Below are 16,213 nucleotides of genomic sequence, written 5' to 3'. Positions count from 1 at the left end.
ACTGTATGAATGAGTATAACGCAGAAGGACATGTTTGAGTTTAGAGACTCAGTAAGGTACAGTAGAAACACTGTATGAATGAGTGTAACGCAGAAGGACATGTTTGGAGAGACAATGTTAGGATGACACAGTGTGATGATATGAATGATAAAGAAATGGTCACAGTCACACCGAAGTACCAAGGGAGCAAAACATTTTATATTGACAGTTCCTCTACCAAGGGTTGTATCTGTGGTGTGGCCATGCCCATGCCGACGGCAGGATCACATGTTATTTTGTACTATGACCACAAGATGGCCCCCTTGCATCGGAATATCGTTTCTTAAAATCAAACAAAATCATTTCTGTGGACAGTCATTTGTTATGAACTACCACTGCCAGAAATACATTAGATAACTTTTTATTTTGTCCTTTTTGAATAGATTCATATTTTAACCGATTAACATTTTGTGTGATATGTCTGCTTTAGATTTTTCTTCCCTGAAGTGGATGTTTAACACTCAGTGAGATCTGAATTCAGTGGAACTGTGATTGCAGTAGCCTATGAAGGCAGTAGCTGCTCTTCCATGAGTAATGTCTGTGACTGACTAATGTCAGATAGACTCCCCAAGCAGATGCTTCCAGTTTCCACTATGAGAAGTGTTCTGCGTGTGTTGTGGGGGCAGTAGTTCGTAAACAAAGACACTGCGTAATGTAGGGTTCGATTGAATTCAACTCTCTGACTTAAATTAGTTGAAGGGATTTGGACAGTGATTTCCATTGTTTAACTGAGGATGTTGGTTCAATTTTTTTTCTGCCTGCTTCTCCCTAGAACCACTGGTCTGAATATTCCAATCTGACAGCTATAATCACAACAACCTGCTGCATTATAACTCTATTTTCATTTAAACATGATTGTAAAGTCTGATAAAAGATATCGTTGATGCATGGTACTGTGTTGATTTCATCCAACATTTCGTAGAGTGTTCTGGTGTATCGCAAAAGGAAGCTTCTCAGTTAGAGAAAATCAACTTTAAAAATGTATCCATCCATAAACATTTCAACATCCTGTACACCTGTGTTAGTATGAATGACCTGGGACGGGGTGTTCTACTTAGGTCTGGATTTACCACTTTCTCACCATCTTCTGAGCAGAAGAAAGAAGAAAACTATCAAGAATGATAAGTCATTCACCAGATTTTCTTATAATAATTTTAGGAAAGGAATACACACACTTCAGACATAACACAGGCCTTTCCACCTGTGGTGTTCCCTTACATGTCTCCCTCTCTCCTTTTGCCTTCTCATTTGAAGATCAATCAAACTGCAAGAAGGTAAATAATTCCACATCTTTGATCTGGGAGAGCACAAGTGAGAGTTAATTTCCATTTTTGATTTCTGTTTCTCTCTCATTCTGTCTATTCTAATCTAGAAGGATTTGATGCTCCAGCCTCTGGATCTACCTTGGTGTGCAAATCAGCTGGAATCAGTTAAAAGAGAAACATGTTGCTTCTGTGGCTGTGGTGGACAAGAGAGAATACAGTACAGATGCTCTAAAGTTCATTAAATATTTACACCACTCATTCATTAGCAAGCAATTCATGTTATATATCGCATGCAATAAGTTGTGGAAGGAAAAACAACGTGTCGGCTGTCTGTAGTTTCTGCCCCTGCCTAAGACGAGGAGACTGAATGACATATCTATGAAATATGTGTGCACATGGAATACATGAATATATTGATATGTGGATAGGTGAAATATTATACTTACCACTTTGTCATTACTGATGTGTAATTACTGGGTTGTTCGTGTTGTTATAGATGAAAATTAAATGTATTTTCAATGCCCTTTGGAAACACCAAACCCCAAAGAATACGGATGCATGTGCATACCTCTTATCCTCATGCACAGTCCTAGGTGAACAGTGATTGATTTGTCCAATTTGGTTAGAAGCGTGTCTCCATGCTTTGAAGCCACGCTTAGCATTCATTCTAATCATGTGTCCTGACACGTTGAAATGCAACATCTGCCTTTTCAGTCCCCCGCCATACAATTAGCAAGAAAAGATCAATGGATTGGCTTGCTACCATTTTGCATATGAACAACAAAGCATTTGTAATGAGTATAGATGGTGCTTCAGTTTACCTGATATCCTTGGTTTACAAACTGAACTTCTCAAAATAACTTGTTTGAAACAGTCAATGAGCCCCCATAACATTGGGGGTCAAGAAATGTACCTAATCAGGACATTTTGGGGACCCCAAGATCATCTCCAGTATGATATTGTCCACAAGCCGGCAATCCAGTCTTTTTTTTCTATACAGTATACACTCCCATACGTGTTTATTTGGACAGTGAAGCGAAAACTTTTAATTTGTCTCTATACTCCAGCATTTTGGATTTGAGATCAAATGTTTCATATGAGGCGACGGTACAGAATGTCACCTTTTATTTGAGGGTATTTTCATACATATCTGTTTTACAATTTATAAATGAAAGCACTTTATTTATCTAGTCCCCCATTTGAAGGTGTCATAAGTATTTGGACAAATTCACTTATAGTCTATTAAAGTAGTCAAAAGTGTAGTATTTTGTCCCATAATACTATAGCACACAATGACTACATCAAGCTTGTGACTCTACAAACTTATTGGATGCATTTGCAGTTTGTTTTGGTTGTGTCATGACTTCTGCCAAAGTCGGTCCCTCTCCTTGTTCAGGCAGCGTTCGGCGGTCGACGTCACCAGCTTTCTAGCCATCGCCGATCCACTTTTCATTTTCCATTTGTTTTGTCTTTGTTTTCTACACACCTGGTTTCTATTCCCCAATTACATGTTCATTATTTAACCCTCTGTTTCCCCCATGTTTGTGTGCATGTTTGTATATAATGTTCAGGTCGTTACTTGTTGGCTGGTATTGTTTGCCGGGTTCGTAATTACGCACGTGATTTACGAGTGACCGGCTATTTCACGCACCTTTAGTATTTGTTTTATACTGGTGCTGTTCGTGAAATAAATTACCTTGTACACTCATCTCTGCTCTCCTGCGCCTGATTCCATGGACCAGTTACCCACAGCCTGACAGGTTGTGTTTCGTATTATGTTGTATCCAATAGAAATGACTGGTATATAATGTATTGCCTTTAACTTAATATCATATCTTTTAAAAAATGTATTATTTAACCTTTATTTAACCAGGTAGGCGAGTTGAGAACAAGTTCTCATTTACAACTGCGACCTGGCCAAGATAAAGCAAAGCAGTTCGACACATCAACAACACAGAGTTACATATGGAATAAACAAACATACAGTCAATAATACAGCAGAAAAAGTCTTTAAACAGTGTGTGCAAATAAGGTAAGATAAGGGAGGTAAGGCAATAAAATAGGCCATAGTGGCAAGGTAATTACGGTATAGCAATTAAACACTGGAGTGATAGATGTGCAGAAGATGAATGTGCAAGTAGAGATACTGGGGTGCAAAGGAGCTAAATAAATAAATACAGTATGGGGATGAGGTAGTTGGATGGGCTATTTACAGATGGGCTATGTACAGGTGCATTGATCTGTGAGCTGCTCTGACAGCTGGTGCTTGAAGTTAGTGAGGGAGATATGAGTCTCCAGCTTCAGTGATTTTTGCAGTTCGTTCCAGTCATTGGCAGCAGAGAACTGGAAGGAAAGGCGGCCAAAGAAGGAATTGGCTTTGGGGGTGACCAGTGAAATATACCTGCTGGAGCCCGTGCTGCGGGTGGGTGCTGCTATGGTGACCAGTGAACTGAGATAAAGCGGGGCATTAGCTAGTAAAGACTTGTAGATGACCTGAGCCAGTGGGTTTGGCGACGAGTATGAAGCGAGGGCCAGCCAACAAGAGTGTTGCAGTGGGGCGACAGGTAGCCTACTGTTTAGTGTGTTGAATCCCCAAGCTGACAAGGTAAAAATATGTCGTTCTGTCTCTGAACAAGGCTGTCACGTCCTGACCCTAGTAAGATGTCATTTTCTATAGTAGAGTAGGTCAGGGCGTGACGGGGTGTTTTGGGTTGTTCTATGTTTTCTTTTCTATGTTTAAGTTCTAGTTGTTCTATTTCTATGTTGGGATTGTTTGGGTTGATCTCTAATTGGAGGCAGCGGATCTTCGTTGCCTCTGATTAGAGATCATATTTAAGTAGGGGTTTTTCTTCCTGGGTTTTGTGGGTAGTTGTTTTCTGTTTAGTGTATGTCACCTGACAGAACTGTTTTCGGTCGTTTTTGTTGTTTTGTTAAAGTATTTTCATTAAAAGTAAATATGAGCACTATACACGCTGCGCTTTGGTCCCCTTTATACGACGCGCGTTACAAAGGCAGTTAACCCACTGTTCCTAGGCCGTCATTGTAAATAAGTATTTGTTCTTAACTGACTTGCCTAGTTAAATAAAGGTGAAATAAGTACAGTACATTATTCTTCTGTTCCTCTTTATTATTCATGGTTTGTAGTAATCCAGAGATCTTACATGAAGAAAATAAATCAGGTGAATCCAGGTGAAATCTGTGATCCCTTATTGATGTCACTTGTTAAATCCACTTAAATCAGTGTAGATGAAGGGGAGGAGACAGGTTAAAGGAGGAATTTTAAGCCTTGAGACAATTGTGACATGTATTGTGTATGTGTACCATTCAGAGGGTGAATGGGCAAGACAAAAGATTTAAGTGCCTTTGAACGGGGTATGGTAGTAGGTGCCAGGCGCTCAGGTTTCAGTGTGTCAAGAACTGCAACGCTGCTGTACGATTTGAGGCTGTTCTGAGGGCAAAAGGGGGTGCAACTCATTATTTTTTATTTTTTTTATTTTACTGTTATTTTACCAGGTAAGTTGGCTGAGAACACATTCTCATTTACAGCAACGACCTGGGGAATAGTTTCAGGGGAGAGGAGGGGGATGGATGAGCCAATTGTAAGATTATTTGGAAGTTGTTCCTATTGTTTTGTACACTCAGTGTAGAATCCCTGTTCTCTGAAATTAGTCATTGTTGTGTTGGAAGAACGAGACTTTGTTCTTTATAAACGACTCAAGTTTATTAGCTATCACTCTAACATGCCCACTTTCCTGAGCTCGCATAACAACAACGTTTTGCCAAAGTACGGTGGTCCTTCAGGATAACAATACGGTGAGTCAAAAGACCCACACAATAAACTCACAGGAGCTAAATAACGAGCATAACAGTCATCATTCATTTTAAATGCCGTCTCAATGCCACCAATATACATAATGGGTAACTCATTCCGAGGTGATAAGAATGGCGCCGGAGGGGATGGCTGCCGTATTATGGGCTCCTAACCAATTGTGCTATTTTGTGGGGGTTTTCGCATTGTTTGTAACTTATTTTGTACATAATGTTGATGCTACTGTCTCTTATGACCGAAAATAGCTTCTGTATATCAGAACAGCGATTTCTCAACTCGAACAATACGGAGGTGGTCAGATGACGCAGATTCTACGCTACATGACTGTTTTGCTAGCACAGACCGGAATATGTTCCTGGATTCATCCAATGGCATTAGGGAGTATACCACCTCAGTCACTGGCTTCAACAATAAGTGTATCGACGACGTCGTCCCCACAGTGACCATACGTACATATCCCAACCAGAAGCCATGGATTACAGGCAACATCCGCACCGAGCTAAAGGCTAGAGCTGCCGCTTTCAAGGAGCGGGACACTTATAAGAAACACTTATAAGAAATCCCGCTATGCCCTCAGACAAACCATCAAACAGGCAAAGCGTCAATACAGGACTAAGATTGAATCCTACTACACCGGCTCTGACGCTCATCGGATTTGCTAGGGCTTGCAAACTATTACGGACTACAAAGGGAAACCCAGCTGTGAGCTGCACAGTGATGCGAGCCTACCAGATGTGCTAAATGCCTTTTATGCTCGCTTCAAGGCAAGTAACACTGAAGCATGCATGAGAGCACCAGCTGTTCCGGACGACTGTGTGATCTCGCTCTCAGAAGCCGATGTGAGCAAGACCTTTAAACGGGTCAACATTCACAGGGCCGCACGCCAGACGGATTACCAGGACGTGTACTCAGAGCATACGCGGACCAACTGGCAAGTGTCTAAAGTGACATTTTCAACCTCTCCCTGACCGAGTCTTTAATAACCTCTATGGGCTAGGTGGGATGCTTGCAATGTAAATACATGTAAATTACAATGAAAGCAAAACATTAGATTATGTCAGCAGAGTACCCAGCCAGAAATAATCAGACACCCATTTTTCAAGCTAGCATATAATGTCACATAAACCCAAACCACAGCTAAATGCAGCACTAACCTTTGATGATCTTCATCAGATGACAACCCTAGGACATTATGTTATACAATACATGCATGTTTTGTTCAATCAAGTTCATATTTCTATCAAAAACCAGCTTTTTACATTAGCATGTGACTAGCATGTGACTAGCATTCCCACCGAACACTGCCGGTGAATTTACTAAATTACTCACGATAAACGTTCACAAAAAGCATAACAATTATTTTAAGAATTATAGATACAGAACTCCTCTATGCACTCGATATGTCCGATTTTAAAATAGCTTTTCGGTGAAAGCACATTTTGAAATATTCTCAGTAGATAGCCCGGCATCACAGGGCTAGCTATTTAGACACCCAGCAAGTTTAGCACTCACCAAAGTCAGATTTACTGTAAGAAAAATGTTATTACCTTTGCTGTCTTCGTCAGAATGCACTCCCAGGACTTCTACTTCAATAACAAATGTTGGTTTGGTTCAAAATAATCCATAGTTATATCCAAACAGCGGCGTTTTGTTCGTGCGTTCAAGACACTATCCGAAAGGGTAAATAAGGGTGACGAGCATAGCGCAATTCGTGACAAAAAATGTCTAAATATTCCATTACCGTACTTCGAAGCATGTCAACCGCTGTTTAAAATCAATTTTTATGCCATTTTTATCATAAAAAAGCGATAATATTCCGACCGGGAATCTGCGTTTAGGTAAACAGACGAAAGAAAATAAAGCATTCGGTTGACTCGGGCATGCGCCTAAGCCCATAGTACTCTGATCGGCCACTTGCCAAAAGCGATAAAGTGTTTCAGCCAGAGGCTGCCTCGATATCGTTCAGCTTTTTCCCGGGCTCTGAGAGCCTATGGGAGCCATAGGAAGTGTCACGTTAGAGCAAAGATCCTCAGTCTTCAATAAAAAGAGCCAAGATGAAACACAACTTGTCAGACAGGCCACTTCCTGCAAGGAATCTTCTCAGGTTTTGGCCTGCCATTTGAGTTCTGTTATACTCACAGACACCATTCAAACAGTTTTAGAAACTTTAGGGTGTTTTCTATCCAAAGCCAATAATTATATGCATATTCTAGTTACTGGGCAGGAGTAGTAACCAGATTAAATCGGGTACGTTTTTTATCCGGCCGTGTCAATACTGCCCCCTAGCCCTAACAGGTTAATACCTACATGTTTCAAGCAGACCACCATAGTCCTTGTGCCCAAGAAAGCGAAGGTAACCTGCCTACATGACTACCACCCCGTATCACTCACATCGGTAGCCATGAAGTACTTTGAAAGGCTGGTCATGGCTCATATCAACACCATCAACCCGGAAACCCTAGGCCCACTCCAATTCACATACTGCCCCAACAGATCCACAGATGACGCAATCTCAATCGCACTCCTCATTGCCCTTTCCCACCTTGACTACAGCTCAGCGTTCAACACCATAGTGCCCACAAAGCTCAACACTAAGCTAAGGACTCTGGGACTAAACACCTCCCTCTGCAACTGGATCCTGGACATCCTGACGGGCCGCCCCCGGGTGGTAAGGGTAGGCAACAACACATCTGCTAAGCTGATCCTCAACACGGGGGCCCCTCAGGGGTGCGTGCTTAGTCCCCTCCTGTACTCTCTGTTCCCCCATGATTGTGTGGCCAAGCACAACTCCAACACCATCATTACATTTCCTGACTACACAACGGTGGTAGGCCTGATCACCGACAACGATGAGACAGCCTATAGGGAGGAGGTCAGAGATCTGGCAGTGTGGTGCCAGGACTACAACCTCTCCCTCAATGTGCGCAAGACAAAGGAGATGATTGTGGACTACAGGAAAAGGAGGGCTGAACACGCCCCCATTCACATCGACGGGGCTGTAATGGAGCGGGCCGAGAGTTTCAAGTTCCTTGGTGTCCACATCACGTACAAACTATCATGGTCCAAACACACCAAGAAAGTTGTGAAGAGGGCACTACAATGCATTTCCCCCCTCAAGAGACTGAAAAGATTTGGCATGGGTCCCCAGATCCTCAAAGTTGTACAGCTGCACCATCGAGAGCATCGTGGCCGGTTGCATCACCACAGAGAGTAGCGCGTACAGCCCAGTACATCACTGGGGCCAAGCTTCCTGCCATCCAGGACCTATATACTAGGTAGTGTCAGAGGAAGGCCCAAAAAATTATCAAAGATTCCAGTCACCCAAGTCATAGACTGTTCTCTCTGCTACCGCACGGCAAACGGTATCGGAGCGTCAAGTCTAGATCCAAAAGTCTCCTTAACAGCTTCTACCTCCAAGCGATAAGACTGCTGAACAATTAATCAAATGGCCACCCGGACTATTTGCATTGACCCCCCCCACCACACACTTTGTTTTTACTCTGCTGCTCCTTGCTGTATATTATCTATGCAGTCGCATTATCCCTACCTACATGTACAAATTACCTCGACTAACCTGTACCCCCGCCCATTGACTCGGTACCGGTACCCGCTGTATATAGCGTTATTATTGTTATTTTATTGTTTCACTTGTATTTATTTATTAGTTTTTTACTTTAGTTTATTTAGTAAATAGTTTCTTATCCAACAATGCAGTTAAGAAAAAAGAGTTAAGGGCTAGTAAGAAAGCATTTCACGATGTCACGTCCTGACCATAGAGAGCTCTTATTTTCTATGGTAGAGTAGGTCAGGGCGTGACTGGGGGGTTTATCTAGTTTATTTATTTATATGTTGTGTTCTAGTTTCTTTTCTCTATGTTGGGGTTTTTGTATGATTCCCAATTAGAGAGCGGGTCATCGTTGTCTCTAATTGGGGATCATATTTAAGTAGTTGTTTTTCCCACCTGTGTTTGTGGGTGATTATTTTGAGTTAGTGCATGTTGCACCTCTGTCGTCACGGTTTGTTATTTTATTTATAGTTTATTGTATGTCTTGCGAAGTTTTCACATATTAATAAAGATGTGAAACGATATTCACGCTGCTCGGTGAAAGCACATTTTGAAATATTCTCAGTAGATAGCCCGGCATATTCCATTACCGTACTTCGAAGCATGTCAACCGCTGTTTAAAATCAATTTTTATGCCATTTTTATCATAAAAAAGCGATAATATTCCGACCGGGAATCTGCGTTTAGGTAAACAGACGAAAGAAAATAAAGCATTCGGTTGACTCGGGCACGCGCCTAAGCCCATAGTACTCTGATCGGCCACTTGCCAAAAGCGATAAAGTGTTTCAGCCAGAGGCTGCCTCGATATCGTTCAGCTTTTTCCCGGGCTCTGAGAGCCTATGGGAGCCATAGGAAGTGTCACGTTAGAGCAAAGATCCTCAGTCTTCAATAAAAAGAGCCAAGATGAAACACAACTTGTCAGACAGGCCACTTCCTGCAAGGAATCTTCTCAGGTTTTGGCCTGCCATTTGAGTTCTGTTATACTCACAGACACCATTCAAACAGTTTTAGAAACTTTAGGGTGTTTTCTATCCAAAGCCAATAATTATATGCATATTCTAGTTACTGGGCAGGAGTAGTAACCAGATTAAATCGGGTACGTTTTTTATCCGGCCGTGTCAATACTGCCCCCTAGCCCTAACAGGTTAAACAACACAATGTAACTCCAAGTCAATCACACTTCTGTGAAATCAAACTGTCCACTTAGGAAGCAACACTGATTGACAATAAATTTCACATGCTGTTGTGCAAATGGAATAGACAACAGGTGGAAATTATAGGCAATTAGCAAGACACCCCCAATTAAGGAGTGGTTCGGCAGGTGGTGACCACAGACCACTTCTCAGTTCTTATGCTTCCTGGCTGATGTTTTGGTCACTGAATGCTGGCGGTGCTTTCACTCTAGTGATAGCATGAGACGGAGTCTACAACCCACACAAGTGGCTCAGGTAGTGCAGCTCATCCAGGATGGCACATCAATGCGAGCTGTGGCAAGAAGGTTTGCTGTGTCTGTCAGCGTAGTGTCCAGCGCATGGAGGCGCTACCAGGAGACAGGCCAGTACATCAGGAGATGTGGAGGAGGCCGTAGGAGGGCAACAACCCAGCAGCAGGACCGCTACCTCCGCCTTTGTGCAAGGACGAGCAGGAGGAGCACTGCCAGAGCCCTGCAAAATGACCTCCAGCAGGCCACAAATGTGCATGTGTCTGCTCAAACAGTCAGAAACAGACTCCATGAGGGTGGTATGAGGGCCCGACGTCCACAGGTGCGGGTTGTGCTTACAGCCCAACACCGTGCAGGACGTTTGGCATTTGCCAGAGAACACCAAGATTGGCAAATTCGCCACTGGCGCCCTGTGCTCTTCACAGATGAAGCAGGTTCACACTGAGCACATGTGACAGACGTGACAGAGTCTGGAGACGCCAGGGAGAACGTTCTGCTGCCTGCAACATCCTCCAGCATGACCGGTTTGGCGGTGGGTCAGTCATGGTGTGGGGTGGCATTTCTTTGGGGGGCCGCACAGCCCTCCATGTGCTCGCCAGAGGTAGCCTGACTGCCATTAGGTACCGAGATGAGATCCTCAGACCCCTTGTGAGACCATATGCTGGTGCGGTTGGCCCTGGGTTCCTCCTAATGCAAACAATGCTAGACCTCATGTGGCTGGAGTGTGTCAGCAGTTCCTGCAAGAGGAAGGCATTGATGCTATGGACTGGCCCGCCCGTTCCCCAGACCTGAATCCAATTGAGCACATCTGGGACATCATGTCTCACTCCATCCACCAACGCCATGTTGCACCACAGACTGTCCAGGAGTTGGCGGATGCTTTAGTCCAGGTCTGGGAGGAGATCCCTCAGGAGACCATCCGTCACCTCATCAGGAGCATGCCCAGGCATTGTTGGGAGGTCATACAGGCACGTGGAGGCCACACACACTACTGAGCCTCATTTTGACTTGTTTTAAGGACATTACATCAAAGTTGGATCAGCCTGTAGTGTGGTTTTCCACTTTAACTTTGAGTGTGACTCCAAATCCAGACCTCCATGGGTTGATAAATTGGATTTCCATTGATTATTTTTGTTTGATTTTGTTGTCAGCACATTCAACTATGTAAAGAAAAAAGTATTTAATAAGATTATTTCTTTCATTCAGATCTAGGATGTGTTGTTTAAGTGTTCCCTTTATTTTTTGAGCAGTATACATAATATGGTACAGTAGAGATAGAGAATATTCTAAGCAAACCTGGGACAGAATTATGGGGCTTTGCATTTTGGTTCTTTACATCAGCTTCGTATCCTTTCACCCTCCATTCCTTCCCTCAGTCTCCACCCTCCCTCCCCTCAGTCTCTCCCATTCCTCCCTCCCTTGTCCTGAGGAGGGAGAAGAGAAGGAGCATGCCAGGTGATTGGTGAAGTAAAATATTGATGTGGAGTGTCAAAGAGTTGAGTGTTACTCCCCATGTACTCCAAAACTAACCCGGGTCTCCCCTTTGATCAGGGGGTCTCTGATCTGGCTTCTGAAGTTGTAACGAACCCCCAAAAAACAAAATACAAAACAAACTTCAAGCTCCTCCAATACCCATGAATGTTTTCTATTTGACAGATTGAGCGGTTTATGTGTTATACAACTCAGTGATATACAGTGCATTCGGAAAGTATTCAGACCCCTTGACTTTTGTTACGTTACAGCCTTATTCTAAAATGGATTAAATAAAAAAAATCCTCATCAATCTACACACAATACCCCATAATGTCAAAGAGAAAAAAGGTTTTTAGAAATGTTTGCACATTTCTTAAAATAAAAAACACAAATACCGGCCAGCCGAGTGGCGCAGTGGTCTAAGGCACTGCATTGCAGTGCTAGAGGCGTCACTACAGACCCTGGTTCGATCCCAGTCTGTGTTGCAGCCGGCTGCAACTGTGAGACACGAGGCAGCACACAATTGGCCCAGTGTTGTCTGGGTTAGAGGATGGTTTGGCCGACTGGGATGTCCTTGTCCCATTGTGCTCTAGCGACTCCTTGTGGCGGGACAGGTGCATGCACGCGGACTACGGTTGCCAGCGGTATGGTGTTTCCTCCGAAACATTGGTGCGGCTGGCCTGGGTTAAGCGAGCAGTGTGTCAAGAAGCAGTGCAGCTTGGTGGTGTCGTGTTTTGTAGGACATATGGCTCTCAACCTTCGTCTCTCCCGAGTTCATATGGGAGTTGCAGCAATGGGATCAGACTGTAACTACCAATTGGATATCACGAAAAAGGGGTAAAAAGTACAGAAAGTTTTCAGACCCTTTGCTATGAAACCTGAGGTCAGGTGCATCCTATTTCCATTGATCATCCTTGAGATGTTTCTACAATTGATTGGACATGATTTGGGAAGGCACATACTACATTTCCATATTTTATTAACCGTAAAGGAAAACTCCACCCAAAAACGATATTTTCGTATTTGTTTCATTAGTCCATTGTTGACATTGTCCCAAAATGTTTTGCTTGTCAGTGCTCAAATTGTCAAGATATGTAACTGTCAAAATACAGAAATCATCCCCGTATCATCCCCGTATGATGCATTTTGTTTAATTTTGCATAATACAAGGATGATTTCCGTATTTTGAAAGTTACATGTCTTGAAAACTTGAGTGCTGATGAGCAAAACATTTTGGGATGATTTCAACAATGGACTAATGAAACAAATACCAAAATATAGTTTATTGGGTGGAATTTTCCTTTAATATAACAGATCATGAATGACCTTAATATAAAATGTGTATATGAAATAATCTTTAAAATATGAATTATTCATGAATCACACAAGCACTTAGGAGAGAGAGGTCTGGCGTATAGGAATGCTAATGAAATCACATATATGATTTGATCAAAGCATTTCTTTTAAATTAAATTAAGTTGTTTTGATTAAGTCAAAAACAGATCTGATTCCTCTACAAAATCAGGATCACACACAGAGCTACACTCTCTGTAGTGCTGTTTAATATTCCACTAGGATTCAGAGTAATGTTTTTCACCCATCATATAAAACCGACCAGGCCCTCTTCAGCATGCAACTGTTGACAGGTAAGGATGGCCATATAGCCTAGCCTAATTATCTCAAATCTGCATCCTTGAGTTACCTTGAAGATTACAGTATGTGACATGTTAATGATCTAACAGAAGGATACAGAAAGGAATCTTGGAGAAAGCATGCAGGGTTTTTTCAAAAGATCTAACCTCTCTATTCTCCTCTATTCAATAGAATTACTACAAGGGTGTTGTCTCTATTCTGTGTCCAACTGTGTCACTGCTGAAAATCAGCCCAAAACCCATGTGTCATTGGGTCAACTGATTTCCCTTGGTTCTGTGGTATAGTCTACTACAGTTTAGTGAGAGGGTGGTTGGATGGGTGGGTCAGGTTTAGGATGTGTGGTCATGGTGATGGTGGCCTATTCAAGGCAGCACCAGGGGTGTGAAATCAGCTTTATGACACAGACAGCAAAAGCCCTGGTGAGTGACTGGCTTTAAAGATGGTGCAGATGGCCAAAGCAGCTGGGAACATTACAGGCTGATCTGGTTTAGAATGGCCCTCCAGGCTGGGCAGTTATGACATTATGAGGTTCTGAATACTCCCTCGGGAATGGATGGATTTCACACTAAAGACAGACTGCAATCTTTCTGTAAGCTGTTCTTGGCTTGTCGTTCCCAACTTCCTCTAATGCCCATGTGTATGATTTTCATTATGCATACTTTTTCAATTCTGTGAGTGAGTGTGTCTACTTATGTCTTCTGTGTATAATCTCACAGCAAGCAAAAAGTCCAACTGGCCATAAAGTTTTCTAATTCAGGAGATGCAGAACATCCAAATCTCTTTTGTCTGGACAGTGGGCAGTGCCAGAGGGTTTCCAAAACAAACCAATCCATTCCAAAGCATTCTCAACCATCACATGCAGAAGCTTGAGATCAAGAAGAAGAAACAACAAAATCATATTTTCATCCACTTATTCACTGACTTCATGAATCAAATGTTCACGTTGGAGGTGCCAAAGGAGGGAATGTCAACATTTCAGTCAGGACCTCTCTCATTAATGCCAGAGAGAGAGGTATGAAAGCCTGTTTGATGATGTGGTGTGCTACCCCTCCACCCAGCCTGTTCTAACAGCCTGGTCTCATAGACTAGATGTAACATAGTAAATTTAAATCCAGGACACTCAAATGAGTATGATATCTTAGATTTGGTATGGTTACATAAGATTGGTTGGGGTGGATGGTCAAGTGTATAACATGAGCGTCTAGCAACCCAAAGGTTGTGTGTTTGAATCTCATCACGGACAACTTTTGCATTTGAGCAACTTTGCAACTACTTACTACTTTTTAGCTACTTTGTAACTACTTAGGGGAAGGGTTAGCTAACATGCTAACACTAACCCTATAACCTAAATCCTAACATTAACCCCTAGCCCTAACCCCTATCTTAGCTAACCATAGCCACCTAACTAACATTAGCATTAGCCACCTAGCTAACGTTAGCCACAAACAATTGGAAGTTGTAACATATCATACAGTTTGCTAATTCTTAACATATTGTACTAATTGCAATTTGTAACATATCATAGGAACTGAAATTCGTAACATATCATATAAAATGGATGATGGACATAACCACCGGTGTGATTACTACCTCTGAGAGTTTAGAGATTGAGGTAGTCACCTTACACAAGTATTTAGGAGTATGGCTAGATGGTACACTGTCCTTCTCTCAGCACATAACAAAGCTGCAGGCTAAAGTTAAATCTAGACTTGGTTTCCTCTATCGTAATCGCTCCTCTTTCACCCCAGCTGCCAAACTAACCCGGATTCAGATGACCATCCTACCCATGCTAGATTACGGAGACGTAATTTATAGAACGGCAGGTAAGAGTGCTCTCGAGCGGCTAGATGTTCTTTACCATTCGCCATCAGATTTGCCATCAATGCTCCTTATAGGACACATCACTGCACTCTATACTCTTGGGAAAAAACTGGTAATCTATGTATACCCGTCGCAAGACCCACTGGTTGATGATTATTTATAAAACCCTCTTAAGCCTCACTCCCCCCTATCTGAGATATCTACTGCAGCCCTCATCCTCCACATACAACACCTGTTCTGCCAGTCACATTCTGTTAAAGGTCCCCAAAGCACACACAAGGTTAAATGAAGGTTACATTTATTTTTAAATATTAAAATTCCTGGGTCACTCCTCTTTTCAGTTTGCTGCAGCTAGCGACTGGAACGAGCTGCAACAAACACTCCACCTGGACAGTTTTATCTCAATCTCTTCATTCAAGGACTCAATCATGGACACTCTTACTGACAGTTGTGGCTGCTTTGTGTGAAGTATTGTTGTCTCTACCTTCTTGCCCTTTGTGCTGTTGTCTGTGCCCAATAATGTTTGTACTATGTTTTGTACTGCTACCATTTTGTGTTGCTACCATGCAGTGTTGTCATGTGTTGCTGCCTTGCTATGCCTTGTTGTCTTAGGTCTCTCTTTATGTCTGAGATCCCCAAAGATTGGAAAGATGCCGTGGTCATCCCCTTCTTCAAAGGGGGAGACACTCTAGACCCAAACTGTTACAGACCTATATCCATCCTGCCCTGCCTTTCTAAAGTCTTCGAAAGCCAAGTTAATAAACAGATCACTGACCATTTCGAATCCCACTGTACCTTCTCCGCTATGCAATCTGGTTTCCGAGCTGGTCATGGGTGCACCTCAGCCACTCTTAAGGTCCTAAACGATATCATAACCGCGATCGATAAAAGACAGTACTGTGCACCCGTCTACATCAACCTGGCCAAGGCTTTAGACTCTGTCAATCACCGCAATCTTATTGGCAGACTCAACAGCCTTGGTTTCTAAAATGACTGCATCGCCTGGTTCACCAACTACTTCTCTGATAGAGTTCAGTGTGTCAAATCGGAGGGCCTGTTGTCTGGACCTCTGGCAGTCTCTATGGGGGTGCCACAGGGTTCAATTCTCGGGCCGACTCTTTTCTCTG

Source organism: Salmo salar, chromosome 12 (genome assembly GCF_965601325.2).
Source record: "Salmo salar chromosome 12, fSalSal1, whole genome shotgun sequence".
Taxonomy (NCBI): domain Eukaryota; kingdom Metazoa; phylum Chordata; class Actinopteri; order Salmoniformes; family Salmonidae; genus Salmo; species Salmo salar.
This window is presented reverse-complemented; position numbering follows the sequence as displayed.